Below are 16,267 nucleotides of genomic sequence, written 5' to 3'. Positions count from 1 at the left end.
TGCTCCGCAACGGGAGAGGCCACAACAGTGAGAGGCACGCATACCACAAAAAAAAAAAAAAAAAAAAAAAGCAGAAGCATACAAATAATGAATTCCAAACTTCAGAACATATTAAAAATAGGTATAAAGGAGATGAAAATATAAAAAATTAGCCTTGAGGCTAAAAATAAAGTTTTTTTACTATATAACCAATATTTTTAATTTTGAAAATTTACAGAACATAAAAATTGAAATGTATAGACAATCTGGTAGGTACTATATGACAAAGTTAGAATCTAGATAATATTTAACTGCTTAAAAGGCTCTTATCAACTAGACATCACCTTAAGTAGGTGATGATTTTAACATCAACAATGATGGGTTATGCTGACATCGTGTGTTACTTGAATTAATGTGCTAAGAAAGATGTAATATCACTTTGGCAGTTTCTTGCCAAAAAGGTTTAACCTGATTCTAATCATAAGGAAAAATCAGACAAATCCAGACAACAAAAAAAATGGTCTAGAGAGATTTGAGAAGATGGCGGAAGAGTAAGACGCGGAGATTACCTTCCTCCCCACAGATACACCAGAAATACATCTACACGTGGAACTGCTCCTGTAGAACACCCACTGATCACTGGCAGAAGACCTCAGACCTTCCAAAAGGCAAGAAACTCCCCACATCCCAGGGTAGGGAAAAAGAAAAAAGAAAAAACAGAGACAAAAGAATAGGGACGGGACCCGCACCAGTGGGAGGGAGCTGTGAAGGAGGAAAGTTTTCCACACACTAGGAAGCCCCTTCGCGGGCGGAGACTGCGGGTGGCGGAGGGGAAAGCTTCGGAGCCGCAGAGGAGAGCAGAGCAACAGGGGTGCGGAGGGCAAAGCGGAGAGATTCCCGCACAGAGGATCGCTGCCGACCGGCACTCACCAGCCCGAGAGGCTTGTCTGCTCACCCGCCGGGGCGGGCGGGGCTGGGAGCTGAGGCTCGGGCTTCGGTTGGAGCGCAGGGAGAGGACTGGGGTTGCCGGCGTGAACGCAGCCTGAAGGGGGCCAGTGCGCCACAGCTACCCGGGAGGAAGTCCAGGAAAAAGTCTGGAGCTGCTGAAGAGACAAGACTTTTTCTTACCTCTTTTGTTTCCTGGTGCGCGAGGAGAGGGGATTCAGAGTACCGCCTAAATGAGCTCCAGAGACTGGTGCGAGCCGCGCCTAAAAGCGCGGGCAAGAAGCCTGTGTGCGAGCACAGGTCACTCTCCACACCGCCCCTCCCGCGAGCCTGTGCAGCCCGCCACTGCCAGGGTCCCGTAATCCAGGCACAACTTCCCCGGAAGAACGCACAGCGCGCCTCAGGCTGCTGCAACGTCACACCGGCCTCTGCCGCCACAGGCCCGCCCCTCACGCCGTGCCCCTCCCTCCCCCCCGGGCCTGAGTGAGCCACAGCCCCCAATCAGCGGCTCCTTTAACCCCATCCTGTCTGAGCAAAGAACAGACGCCCTCCGGCAACCTACACGCAGAGGCGGGGCCAAATCCAAAGCTGAGCCCCGGGAGCTGTGCGAACAAAGAAGAGAAAGGGAAATCCCTCCCAGCAGCCTCAGGAGCAGCGGATTAAAGCTCCACAATCAACTTGATGTACCTGCATCAGTGGAATACCTGAATACACAACGAGTCATCCCAAATTGAGGAGTGGACTTTGGGAGCAAAGATATATTATTTTTTCCCCTTTTCTCTTTCTGTGAGTGTGTATCTATATGCTTCTGTGTGAGATTTGTCTATAGCTTTGCTTTCACCATTTGTCCTAGGGTTCAGTCTGTCCGTTTTTTTTTTTTTTTTTTACTTTTTAAAATTTTTTCCTTGATAATTTTTATATTAACAACTTTATTTTATTTTATCTTTATTTTATTTTATCCTCTTTCTTTCTTTCCTTCTATTTTTTTCTCTCTTTTATTCTGAGCCGTGTGGAGGACAGGCTCTTGGTGCTCCAGCCAGGAGTCAGTGCTGTGCCTCTGAGGTGGGAGAGCCAACTTCAGGACACTGGTCCACAAGAGACCTCCCAGCTCCACATAATATCAAACGGTGAAAATCTCCCAGAGATCTCCATCTCAACACCAACAACAACAACCAGCTTCACTCAACGACCAGCAAGCTACAGTGCTGGGCACCCTATGCCAAACAACTAGCAAGACAGGAACAGAGCCTCATCAATTAGCAGAGAGGCTGCCTAATATCATAATAAGGCCACAGACACCCCAAAACACACCACCACACGTGGACCTGCCCACCAGAAATACAAGATCCAGCCTCATCCACCAGAACACAGGCACTAGTCCCCTCCACCAGGAAGCCTACACAACCCACTGAACCAACCTTAGCCACTGGGGGCAGACACCAAAAACAACGGGAACTACGAACCTGCAGCCTGTGAAAAGGAGACCCCAAACACAGTAAGATAAGCAAAATGAAAAGGCAGAAAAACACACAGCAGATGAAGGAGCAAGGTAGAAACCCACCAGACCTAACAAATGAAGAGGAAATAAGCAGTCTACATGAAAAAGAATTCAGAATAATGATAGTAAAGATGATCCAAAATGTTGGAAATAGCATAGACAAAATGCAAGAAACATTTAACAAGGACCTAGAAGAACTAAAGAGGAAACAATCAATGATGAACAACACAATAACTGAAATTAAAAATACTCTAGAAGGGATCAATTGCAGAATAACTGAGGCAGAAGAACAGATAAGTAACCTGGAACATAAAAGAGTGGAAATAGCTCCTGCAGAGCAGAATTAAGAAAAAAGAATGAAAAGAACTGAGGACAGTCTCAGAGACATCTGGGACAACATTAAATGCACCAATATTCAAATCATAGGGGTCCCAGAAGAAGAAGAGAAAAAGAAAGGGACTGAGAAAATATTTGAAAAGATTATAGTTGAAAACTTCCCTAATATGGGAAAGGAAATAGTTAACCAAGTCCAGGAAGCACAGAGAGTCCCATACAGAATAAATCCAAGGAGAAACACACCAAGACACATATTAATCAAACTATCAAAAATTAAGTACAAAGAAAACATATTAAAAGCAGCAAGGGAAAAACAACAAATAACACACAAGGGAATCCCCAAAAGGTTAACACCTGAACTTTCAGCAGAAACTCTGCAAGCCAGAAGTAAGTGGCAGGACATATTAAATTGATGAAGGAGAAAAACCTACAACCAAGATTACTCTACCCAGCAAGGATCTCATTCAGATTTGATGGAGAAATTAAAACCTTTACAGACAAGCAAAAGCTGAGACAGTTCAGCACCACCAAACCAGCTTTATAACAAATGCTAAAGGAACTTGTCTAGGGAAGAAACACAAGAGAAGGAAAAAACCTACAATAACAAACCCAAAACAATTCAGAAAATGGGAATAGGAACATACATATCGATAATTACCTTGAATGTAAATGGATTAAATGCTCCCACCAAAATACACAGACTGGCTGAATGGATACAAAAACAAGACCCGTACATATGCTGTCTACAAGAGACCCACTTTAGACCTAGGGACACATACAGACTGAAAGTGAGGGGATGGAAAAAGATATTCCATGCAAATGGAAATCAGAAGAAAGCTGGAGTAGCAGTTCTCATATCAGACAAAATATACTTTAAAGACTATTACAAGAGACAAAGAAGGACACTACATAATGATCAAGGGATCAATCCAAGAAGAAGATATAACAATTGTAAATATTTATGCACCCAACATAGGAGCACCTCAATACAGAAGGCAAATACTAACAGCCATAAAAGTTTTCTGCTACCAGAAAACTACTAGAGCTAATCAATGAATTTGGTAAAGTAGCAGGATACAAAATCAATGCACAGAAATCTCTGGCATTCTTATACACTAATGATGAAAAATCTAAAAGTGAAATCAAGAAAACACCCCATTTACCATTGTAACAAAAAGAATAAAATATCTAGGAATAAACCAACCTAAGGAGACAAAAGACCTGTATGCAGAAAATTATAAGATACTGATAAAAGAAATTAAAGATGATACAAATAGATGGAGAGATATACCATGTTCTTGGATTGGAAGAATCAACATTGTGAAAATGACTCTACTACCCAAAGCAATCTACAGATTCGATGCAATCCCTATCAAACTACCACTGGCATTTTTCACAGAACTAGAACAAAAAATTTCACAATTTGTATGGAAACACAAAAGACCCAAAGCAATCTTGAGAACGAAAAATGGAGCTGCAGGAATCAGGCCCCCTGACTTCAGATTATACTACAAAGCTACAGTAATCAAGACAGTATGGTAATGGCACAAAAACAGAAATATAGATCAATGGACCAGGATAGAAAGCCCAAAGATAAACCCACGCACATATGGTCACCTTATCTTTGATAAAGGAAGCAAGAATATACAGTGGAGAAAAGACAGCCTGTTCAATAAGTGCTGCTGGGAAAACTGGACAGGTACATGTAAAAGTATGAAATTAGAACTCTCCCTAACACCATGCACAAAAATAAACTCAAAATGGATTAAAGACCTAAATGTAAGGCCAGACACTATCAAACTCTTAGAGGAAAACATAGGCAGAACACTCTATAACATAAATCACAGCAACATCCTTTTTGACCCAACTCCTAGAGAAATGGAAATAAAAACGAAAATAAACAAATGGGACCTAATGAAACTTAAAAGATTTGCACAGGAAAGGAAACCATAAACAAGACACAAAGACAGCCTTCGGAATGGGAGAAAATATTTGCAAATGAATCAACTGACAAAGAATTAATCTCCAAAATTTACAAGCAGCACATGCAGCTCAATAACAAAAAAAGCAAACAACCCAATCCAAAAATGGACAGAAGACCTAAATAGACATTTCTCCAAAGAAGATATACAGACTGCCAACAAACACATGAAAGAATGCTCAACATCACTAATCATTAGAGAAATGCAAATCAAAACTACAATGAGATATCATTTCACACCGGTCAGAATGGCCATCATCAAAATATCTAGAAACAATAAATGCTGGAGAGGGTGTGGAGTAAAGGAAACCCTCTTGCACTGTTGGTGGGAATGTAAATTCATACAACCACTGTGGAGAACAGTATGGAGGTTCCTTAAAAAACTACAAATAGAATGACCATACAACCGAGCAATCCCACTACTGGGCATATACCCTGTGAAACCCATCATTCAAAAAGAGTCATGTACCAAAATGTTAATTTCAGCATTATTTACAATAGCCAGGACATGGAAGCAACCTAAGTAAGTGTCCGTCAACGGATGAATGGATAAAGAAGATGTGGCACATATATACAATGGAATATTACTCAGCCATAAAAAGAAACGAAATTGAGTTATTTGTAGTGAAGTGGATCGACCTAGAGTCTGTCATACAGTGAAGTCAGAAATAGAAAAACAAATACAGCATGCTAACACATATATATGGAATCTAAGAAAAAAACATTTAAAAAAAGGTAATGAAGAACCTAGGGGTAAGACGGGAATAAAGACACAGACCTACTAGAGCATGGGCTTGAGGATACGGGGAGGGGGAAGGGTAAACTGGGATGAAGTAAGAGAGTGGCATGGACATATATACACCACCAAACGTAAAATAGATAACTAGTGGGAAGCAGCCGCATAGCACTGGGAGATCAGCTAGGTGGTTTGTGACCACCTAGAGGTGTGGGATAGGGAGGATGGGAGGGAGGGAGACGCAAAAGGGAAGTGATATGGGAGCAGATGTATATGTATAACTGGTTCACTTTGTTATAAAGCAGAAACTAACACATCATTGTAAAGCAATTATACTCCAATAAAGATGTTAAAAAAAAATAGGTCTAGAGTCTTCAAAAATGTCCATGTCATGGACTTTTAAAAAAATGCAGAACTCTACTAGGTGTAAAAGTACTAAAGAGAATGATAACTAAAGCAATTTTGATCCTTGGTTGGATCAGGAATTGGATGGAAAAAGAAATAGCTATAAGATACATTACTAGAATAAAAGTGGATATTTGAATACTGACTATAAATTAGACAATAGTAGTGTATCAATTTAATTTTCATGAGTGTGATAATTGCATTATGGTAATTTTGGATAATGGGTGGAGGAAATACACAATAAAGAACTTGATGTGAATTTTCATGATGTCTGAAACTTTTTCTCAATGTCAGAGAAAATATATATATGCACTTGTGAATATATATGTATATACACATAAGTGTATGTATGCACATTGTGTGTATATATGTATGTCTCATATATATGGTGTGTATATATATGTATGTATATATATATGTCCAGAAAGAGAGAGGGAGGAAAGAAGGAAGGAAGGAAGGAAGGAGGGAAGAAAGGAAAGAAGGGGGAAGGAAGGAAAAAGGAAAGAAAGAAAATGTGACAAATTATTAAGAATTGATGATCCTAGGTAAAAGGTGTTATGTATATTTATTTTACATGTCTTACAAATTAACTTAAAGTTGAAATTTTTCAAAAAAATTTGAGGGCAAAATAAGTTATTTTTGGTGTACCTAATTCATACATTCAACAACAAACCTTCATTAGTTATCAAGTATTATACTTGATCATGAGACCATGACCTAAGCTTCAAGAAGGGCAAAAGGACGGAAAGAGAAGTGTAACAGCGCGACTGAGAGCCCAGGTTCACATCCTACGTGAGCACTGATCAGCTGAAAGATTACTGTCAGTCATTTCATCTTTCCGGACATCAGATTGCTCATCTCTAACGTGATGGAGTTGGACCGAGATGAGTTCAGAAGTCACACATATAATTCAGATTCAGTGATTCTCAAAGGCAGACTGATAGGAAAGAGACAATCCTATCAAGTACGTGTCATCAAGCCATGTTAAGATGCTGGAAAATGCTACAACCCAGGCAAAGGGCAGGACTGTTTGGTGCTTAATCAGCCAGAAAACTGTGACATTCCTTTTCTCCATTATGATTCCTCAAAGAAAAGCAAACACCAAACTTGGACCATCACCAACCTCATTACATTATTGCTATACTAGCATCTGTTAGAGTACCAGGTGCTGATAGAACTTCTACAGAGAAACTAACAAATTACTTAACGATTGATGTGTTCAACCACCCACATCTGGAAAGAAGAACACATTTTATAGGCTTAGGAAAGCAGATCATTTATACATTTGCACAAACAAAAGATGAACTGTGCTACTGTGGAAGGATTTTTTAGAAAAATTTTCTTATAGGAAAGATTTTTTCACATAGAATGAGCTATGTTTGACAGATTATATGAATCACTGGCTGAGGACTCAATTGAATAGTATGGTGATTTCTGTGTTAGGTTCATTTTTTTCTGTTTATCAAGTCCATTGTTGGGAAATTTGAAAAGACTGGTTGTTTTAAGACATTCTGACATGCTGTAATTACCATAAGGAAATGTGGATATGAGATCTAGAAAAACGGGAGATACTAATTTACTTAAAATCATCAGAAAGGTAATTCAGGGCCCTCGGGCCCTCCCCCAGCTCTGGTAACCTCAGGCTGCCCTGAGGGGGCGGCTCGGCTGCAGGCGGTTTGGCAGATTGGTGAGGGAATGAGGAGAAAAGCAAACGGCCGTCTCCTCCCTGCCCCATAGCGTGCTCGCTTTCCTGATGGGGCTTTCGAGAATCTCCAGGCCATCTTGCAAGCCATATTTGAACTGGCCAAAGACAACTTCAGACCTGTATAATGTAACAGCAAAGGTCAGAAAACATTAGGCAGTAGAAGTGTGAGCATATTAAGCAAGACGAACGTCTCAGGAAGCAGTTGTGGAAGCCCTAGTTCTGCAGATGTATCTAATGACTTTAAGGATCTTTGGACAACAATAAAGGAGTATCATGATAAAGAAGTACAAGGTCTACAAGTAAAAGTAACCAAACTGAAAAAGGAATGGATTCGAGATGCACTAAGACTAGAAGAATTCTTCACCAAAAATCAACAGCTGAGAGAGCCACGGAAAGTCCTTCATGAAACCATTAAAATTTTAGAAGACCGATTAAGAGCAGGTTTACATGATCACTGTGCAGTAACTGAAGAACATATGCGGAAGAAACAGCAAGAGTTTGAAAATATTCAGCAGCAGAATCTTAAGCTTATCACAGAGCTTATGAATGAAAAGAATGCAGGAAGAAAATAAAAAGCTTTCTGAACAGCTGCAGCAGAAAACTGAGAATGATCAACCACAACAAGCAACCGATCTTGAATCCGAGGAAGATGTTATTCCAGATGCACCAGCAACAACCTTTTCATTTTCTGGCACTAACCGGCTGTGAAGGAAGGAGAACCTCCACGTCCGACACGTAGAACCAACACATACGAAACTGAAGCACTCTGGGTGTGCACGTGAATGGAGAAAAGTACCAAAGTCTTCACCTCATCCGCAACATAAACATAATGAACGTGAAATTCTAGTGGCTGACACTTGTGATCAGAGTCAAGCTCCAGTGGCTAACACACATGGAAAAAGCAGTTATCCTCCTGATAATTTAGCTACAGTTGTTGCTGAAACACTTGGACTTAGTGTTCAAGATGAATCTGAATATCGAGGACCTAGGAGCCCACTTGGTGATGAGCTCTACTACTGTGTGGAAGGAGATCACAGAAAACCTTTTGAGGAATCTAGAAGAAATTGTGAAGATGGTTTAAGATTTTCAGATTCTAATTCAAAGACTCCTCCTCAAGAAGAATCGACTACTTGGGTATCATCTCCTGTATTTGGAGCTACCTCTAATGTGAAAAATAGTTTAGGTTTGAATACAAGTTTGTCCCCTTCTCTTTTAGAGACTGGTAAGAAAAACCATCTGAAAACAATGTCTTTCAGCGACACTTCTAATTCTAGATCAGAGAAACCTAGATGAAAATCTGAAGATGGTGCCCTTTTCACACATCATAATCTTGGGGCTGAAGTGAACAAGATCACTAACGAGTCATCTTCTAATAAGCAGATGCTTATAAATAAAAATACAAGTGAACCCCTAAGTGAACAGGATAGTATTGGTCACATTAAAGATACTGTTACTGGGCTTCCCTGGTGGCGCAGTGGTTGAGAGTCCGCCTGCCGATGCAGGGGACGAGGGTTCGTGCCCCGGTCCAGGAAGATCCCACATGCCGCGGAGCGGCTGGGCCCGTGAGCCATGGCCGCTGAGCCTGCGCGTCCGGAGCCTGTGCTCCGCAACGGGAGAGACCACAACGGTGAGAGGCCCTAGTACCGCAAAAAAAAAAAAAAAAAAGATAGTTACTGATAAAGGTAAACATGTGGTACCCCTGAAATCACTGGGAGGTCGAACCAAAAGGAAGAAAATCAAGGAAGAAAGTGAAGATGAAGTAAGCTGCCCCCAAGCCTCCTTTGATAAAGAAAATGCTTTTCCTTTTCCACTGGATAGTCATTCTTACATGAATGGAGACTATGTGATGGATAAACCTCTGGATCTGTCTGATCGATTTTCACCTATTCAGCGACAAGAGAAAAGCCAAGGAAGTGACAACTCTAAAACTGGATTTAGGCAAGTGACCCTTTATGAGGTTTTGAAGCCTGTCGCAAAGGGCTCTTCCTTAAGCCGTAAGGCCTTGAGTGGGAGCTGTGGATTAACCAAAGATTCCCCAGAAGAGACCAGCAGTTTACAGGAGTCCCTCCTCCCGTCTTTGAGTAAATCTCCGGATAATAAAGCACTGTTACAAATAAAGGAAGAAAATTCTATCTTTAAAATTCCTCTACGTCCACGTGAAAGTTTGGAGACAGACAATCTTTTTGATGACATGAACGGTGCTGGTTTATGTGAGCCTATAAAAATAAAAACCAGGTCAGTCCATGGAGCATGTGAACTTGCATCAGTTCTTCAGTTAAATCCAGTAGAATTGTTAAAACAAAATCTCTACAGAACAACTAAGATGTATCCTTTGAAAACATCCAGTGGAGTATAGATCCAGGAGCAAATCTTTCTCAGTATAAAATGGATATTACTGTAGTAGATACAAAGGGTGGCAGTCAGTGAAGATTAGCAGGAGGAAAGACAGTGGACATGGACTGTACGTTGGTTAGTGAAACTATGCTTTTAAAAATGAAGAACCAAGAGCAAAAGGGAGGAAAAAGTCCAAATGGAGAAAGAAAAATGAAAGATAGCTTGGAAGATATGTTTGATCGGACTACACATGAAGAATATGAATCCTGTTTGGTGGATAGCTTCCCCTAAGTAGCAGATGAAGAGAAGGAGTTGTCAACTGCTACAAAAAAACCAAACTCTCCTGGTGATAAACAAGATAAAGTCAAACAGAAAGCGTTTGTGAAGCCATATTTTAAAGATGATGAAAGAGAGACTAGCTTACAAACTTTTCCTCATATTGAGGTGGTTTGGAAAAAAGAAGAAAGAAAAAAATTGCTTGGACACACATGTAAGGAATGTGAGATTTATTATGCAGATTTTCCAGCAGAAGAGAAAAGAAGTTGGCTTCCTGCTCAAGACACCGATTTCGCTACATTCCACCCAACACACCAGAGAATTTCTGGGAAGTTGGTTTTCCTTCCACTCAGACTTGTATGGAAAGAGGTTACATTAAAGAAGATCTTGATCCTTCTCCTCATCCAAAAAGACAGCAGCCTTGCAATGCAATACTTTTTCCAAAAGGCAAAGAGCAGAAGACATAAATGTTGAAGCAAAAACAGGAGAAATGATAATATTCTTTTTATTTATAGTTAAAGTTGGTATTAAACATTGATTTTTTTGATCTTCTGAAAACTGATTTATAACTCATTTTTCTATTGAAAATATTTTTAAATGGCATTTACCCATCACACAGATGACTAAAAATGGATAAGTTTATGTCATATTTTCTTGCTTTTGCACCTTTAAAAAATAAGGTGCTTTCATTTTGTACTCCAAGTTAAGAGTTGTTTATTACTTTATTTGGTAATATCAATTTTGAAAATATAAAAAAAGAAAAAGAAAGGTAATTCAAATACTGTTATTTCCATATGAAAGGAGTCTCAATACCCTTGGTCAAATCCAAGCTACTTTCCTGGGAACCAAGGCTCTGCCAGTCTAGTCTTTACTTAACACTGTATGTAAAGTGTATACATTATACATCTTACCCAATATTATACACCTGACACTATGAGTTTGTTATACTGTTAGCATTTCCTGGACAAACGTTGTTCTCTTCTCTTTCATATTTGTGACTTTCCAGAATACCCTTATCCTCATCTTCACCTCATGTAAGGGAGTTATAATTATACCATCTCTGTGCAACTTTCCCCTAGGAGGCAGTATAGTGCAGGTTTAAGAGGACATTTAAAGTCAGAAAAATCTGAGTATGTGAGCTTTCCAGTTGTAGGAGTTTGTTACTTAATCTCACTAGGCCTCAGGTTCTTCATTAAAAAAAAAAAAATTGATGTAGCAGTAGTATTTAAGGCATAAAATTATTAAGGTTAAATGGAGTAATGTGCATATAATGTTTAGCACAGAGCCTGGCCCAGAGCAAAAAAATTCTTCTTCTCCGCTCTTTCTTCACAATTCCTCCCCTACTGCTACTTTTACTACTGTTTGTGATTCTATAATGTTTTGTTTGCCCTCTTAGGGCACTTACCACTTTCTGCCTCTCTTCCAGCATTCTGGGCATTCGACCCCATCATTAGATTGTAAATTTCTTGAGAACACAAACAGTATGTTTTCCATCTTTGTTTGTCTATAGAACAATAACAACAAAAAACAGTGGTTTATACGACACAGGTGCTTAATAAGTATTTGTTTAAAGGCGTTGAATTACTGAATTTTTAAATTTTTATTTATTTTTATTTTTTTTTTTGTGGTACGCGGGCCTCTCACTGTTGTGGCCTCTCCCGTTGCGCAGCACAGGCTCCGGACGCACAGGCTCAGTGGCCATGGCTCACGGGCCCAGCCGCTCCGCGGCATGTGGGATCTTCCCGGACCGGGGCACGAACCCGTGTCTGCTGCATCGGCAGGCGGACTCTCAACCACTGCGCCACCAGGGAAGCCCTTGAATTTTTTTAATATGAACACTTTATCTTCTCTTTTGGTATGAACATTAAATCTACTAAACCTATTACGTTAACACTGAATAGTCTAATGAGAATATTCAAGTTACAGTAAATTGACATAAGAGAAAATTATTTTTTGAAATTATTTAAACGTTTCTATACATCCTTGATATTGTATGTCTTAGTTCAGGTTACAACAAATTACAACTTTGTTGACTCTGTGGCCCCATAAATGGATTCATCTTATGTCTTAAGAGCTATCTTTAAATTTCCTCTGAGACATCCATCCTTTCATCCATTCACCACACATTCTGTCAAAATACAGAAAAAATATTGACTGTTGGGAAAGGCCTGTCTACCCATCATTTGCTGACTCCTATGATTCATTTTAAGAGAGTCTGTTCAACTGGATTGATTTTGTGAAGCATCCTGTGTAATCTGTGCTGTGAAAATAAAACTCATGTTTCTGAACTGACTCTCAGTTAAAAATGGCAATCAACAAGAAGCCCACACAAAGTCAGAGTTCAGCTTAGTCATCAAAAGATGTTTGCTCACAGAAGATACAATTTGAATTTATTTTCCAACAGGATCACTGCTAAATATTGCAGTTTTCAGAAATAGAAACTGTTAAAATAATCAATATGATAAAGGAATTTTCTCTTTGCCTTTATTAACTGATTTTTGGGGGGATAAAAAGTTTGTAAAATATAAATCCAGCCCCATTGCATATTTTCTATCATGAAGTATCTCCCTTTCTCTCAATGGACCCTCTGATTGTAGAATCAGCCAGGATGATCTACTCATTTTATTTTCCCTAAACATAACATTCCTTTTACACCTCTCTGCTTTGCTCAACTGAATATCCCCATCTAATTATTTTCTTTATTCCAGGCTCTTCTTCCTACCAGTATTTGTTCTTTAAGACCTAGCTATGGTCCAAGTGGTCACTCATTATTCCCAGGTTCTATGTCACTTCTCTCCACATTTTATGTCTCATAAGTGACTCGGTACTAATACTCATTTGTTCATATAAATATTTCTGCTGTAAGTGTGTTTAAATCAGTAATGGGTTTTCTTCACAGCTCCTAGTTGAAGAATATGAGCAGGGCCAGTGGGAAATAATATTTCTAGTGCAAGTATGTAAAGAGAGGAGAGAGGACAGAGTGTGTGACTGTAGGGCTAGAAGGGTGCTCTGTGGTTCTGGTCTAACTTAGACTAGAATTAAAGATTTGGGTAATAGTCTTATAGAAATACAACCATGTAGAAAAACTGAGCATGATTTTGTTGAGTTTACCTTCAGTGCATGTTTCTGATGATGATTCTTCTGTTGCTTGCAGTTGTAATAGGGAAGAAACTTTGTATTCTATTACAAGTTAATCACTAAAGGGATGTTGCCTATAAGCTTAAATTATACATAATGGTCCATCTCTGGGAACCCTGCCTCCCAGGTAATAAGTGTTAAGCTAAAATACCTTTGCTTAGAGCACAGGAAACATGTTGACCAGACCCACCTGTGAATGACTGCAGGGAGGAAGAAATGAACACATCCCCTGCAGAGGCTGACTAGCACCAGGAAATGCTTGACTTTATTTCCTCTCGTTTTAGTATAAAAGAAGCCTGACTTCTGACTCAGGCAAGATGGTTCTTTGGGACACGAGGCCACCATGTTCTCCATCTGCTGACTTTCTGAATAAAGTCAATATTCCTTGTCCCAACAACTCATCTCTCAATTTATTTGCCCGTCGTGGGGCGAGCAGTATGAGCTTGGACTTGGTAACACAATGAAAAGGCACAACATAAATATCATCAAAGACATGAGATCACAGCCTTATGTGGAAGGACATAAGGAATAACTGCATTTACAAAATAGGAGAAATAAGTCTGAGACCAAAGATAATATTATGCGGCAAATAGGTTCTGCATTTTTGGCTGAAGCTTCCTCAGGAGTTTGAAAAATTTTCAACAAAAATAATTTTGTTGGTCATGGTTAAATATTTAACAGTCTGGGCTTCCCTGGTGGCGCAGTGGTTGAGAGTCCACCTGCCGATGCAGGGGACACGGGTTCGTGCCCCGGTCCGGGAGGATCCCACATGCCGCGGAGCGGCTGGGCCCGTAAGCCATGGTCACTGAGCCTGCGCGTCCGGAGCCTGTGCTCCACAACGGGAGAGACCACAGCAGTGAGAGGCCCGCGTACCAAAAAAAAAAAAAAAAATTATATATATATATATATATATATATATATATATATATATATATATATAAAAAACAGTCTGACTCAAAGGGAAACAAGTTCAAAACTCATTTGTACAACTGTTTGATTCTTCCTAATACTTTGTTATATCTTTTGAATTCGTTAGAATTCTGTTGTCACATTTATATAATAATTTTTTATAAAAGCAAAAGATATATTTTTAAAAATCTCCACCCAAAAATCCCTGATAAAGGGGATAAAAACCTTTCAGTATCTTGCACTATAATTTCCCTTTTTTTTCTATAATTAGTTACAAGTTATATGTTTTGTAACTAGGGTTCATTTTTCAAATGAATGAGGCTGATGGATAAAATGTATTTATTTTATTTGAATTTAATATAGTTATGCTATATTTATTTATTTGAATATTTTATATTACTGTCAGGATAAAATACTATCAATAGTAGGCAGAGAGTTGAGAGATTTATACTTCTGAAAGAAAAGAACTGTACTGAGTGAACTCACATTTGTAGAGCTTTACTCCTGAGCAGAGTCCATTGCCCATGTAGCGCAGTTTGGCTAGAACTCAAAAAGAGAGCCACGGTTTTCTGGCTTAAGCTGTCTGAGAATGGATTTTAGAGCTTCCAGTAAAACCAGAAATAGAGGTGGAATATGCAAAACAGGAAACAGCCACAGAATAGGAGACCTCGACGTCTGCATCTTAATTTCCATGAAAGCCTTGGCTGAACTGTAAGTGTATTTGTGGGAATGGAGGGAACTTCAAGGAACCCAGTGAAAAGCAATACTCTGTAATAACCTAAATGGAAAAAGAATCTGAAAAAGAATAGATACATGTATATGTATAACTGAATCACTTTGCTGTACACTTGAAACTTACACAACATTGTTAATCAGCTATGCTCCAGTATAAAATAAAATTTTTTTAAAAAAAGGCTGAAAAGGCAGAATAAAGACTGGAGTTTGGGGTTGAGTCCTGCATTGTTAGAGGGCCTTAAACCGTGACTTTCTATTGAAGTCCCATCGTGATTACATTGTAGGAACAAAAGGTGTCAGGACTAAGGGATTCATCCTAAAACTAAGAGAAAAGCAAAAGATCTATCCTCTACAAGTTCAAGGTAATATGTTTGCTAGAACATATCCTCTACAAGTTCAAGGTAACATGTTTGCTTCTCTTTATAAGAAGATAATAAAATACTAATTCTTTAAAAAGTATCATTCAGAATATCAAGTGTACAAAAAATTAATTAATTTGATGAAGAAAAAGGAAGAAAGCACAAATCTACCAGTATCAAGATATCCAAAGAGGATGTGCAGATGGCCAACAGGCACATTAAGAAGGTGCTCAGCATTCCTAATCATCAGGGAAATGCAAATCAAAGGACTTTTATCCTGGTGCCACACCACCAAAAGAACACTTCTGAGAAATGACAGGGGTTGATCACATACTTTGCTGAGGAATATACAATATTAAGGTCATCCCCCGTCTCCCATGTGAAATCTTCAGTAAATTGTACACTGCTTAGAACTGATAGTGTGAGACTGGATTCTTAGCGCAACTTGAAAGGTGCTGAGTTCTGATGCAGGTGACTTTAGCATAAACACAGAAGTAGCACATATGGATGCAGCAGCTGCTGGGTAGCTGGAATTCCTGATTAAAATCAAAAGTAATATTTTTTTAATTGAAATATAGTTGATTGACAGTATTGTGTTAGTTTTAGGTGTACAGCGTAGTGATTTTCTTTTGCAGATTATATTCCATTGTAAGTTATTACAAGATATTGTGTATAATTCCCTATGCCATACAGTAAATCCTTGTTGCTTATCTATTTTATGTATAGTAGTGTGTATCTCTTAACCCCATACTCCTAATTTGCCCCTCCCTGCCTTCCCTTTCCCCTTTGGTAACCATAAGTTTGTTTTCTATGTCTGTGAGTCTGTTTCTGTTTTGTATATAGATACATTTGTATTATTTTTTAGCCACGTATAATTGATATCATATGATTTTTGTCTTTTCTGTCTAACTTATTTCATTGAGCATTAATA

At 39.1% G+C, this 16,267-nt stretch overlaps 1 long non-coding RNA gene and 1 pseudogene across 2 annotated transcripts in view; one reads left to right on the top strand and one right to left on the bottom strand.

Moving 5' to 3' along the window:
- LOC137204799 (uncharacterized) overlaps nucleotides 1-16,267 on the bottom strand; it is a 42,985-nt gene that overhangs the window by 24,762 nt on the left and 1,956 nt on the right. For both annotated transcript variants that reach the window (XR_010933845.1, XR_010933846.1), the window contains exon 2: nucleotides 11,601-11,699. This is a non-coding gene — a long non-coding RNA (uncharacterized lncRNA). The remainder of the gene's footprint in view (nucleotides 1-11,600; nucleotides 11,700-16,267) is intronic.
- On the top strand, nucleotides 520-10,683 carry LOC137205100 (DNA endonuclease RBBP8-like; annotated as a pseudogene).

The sequence above is a fragment of the Pseudorca crassidens genome, chromosome 13 (genome assembly GCF_039906515.1).
Source record: "Pseudorca crassidens isolate mPseCra1 chromosome 13, mPseCra1.hap1, whole genome shotgun sequence".
Taxonomy (NCBI): domain Eukaryota; kingdom Metazoa; phylum Chordata; class Mammalia; order Artiodactyla; family Delphinidae; genus Pseudorca; species Pseudorca crassidens.
This window is presented reverse-complemented; position numbering and strand designations above follow the sequence as displayed.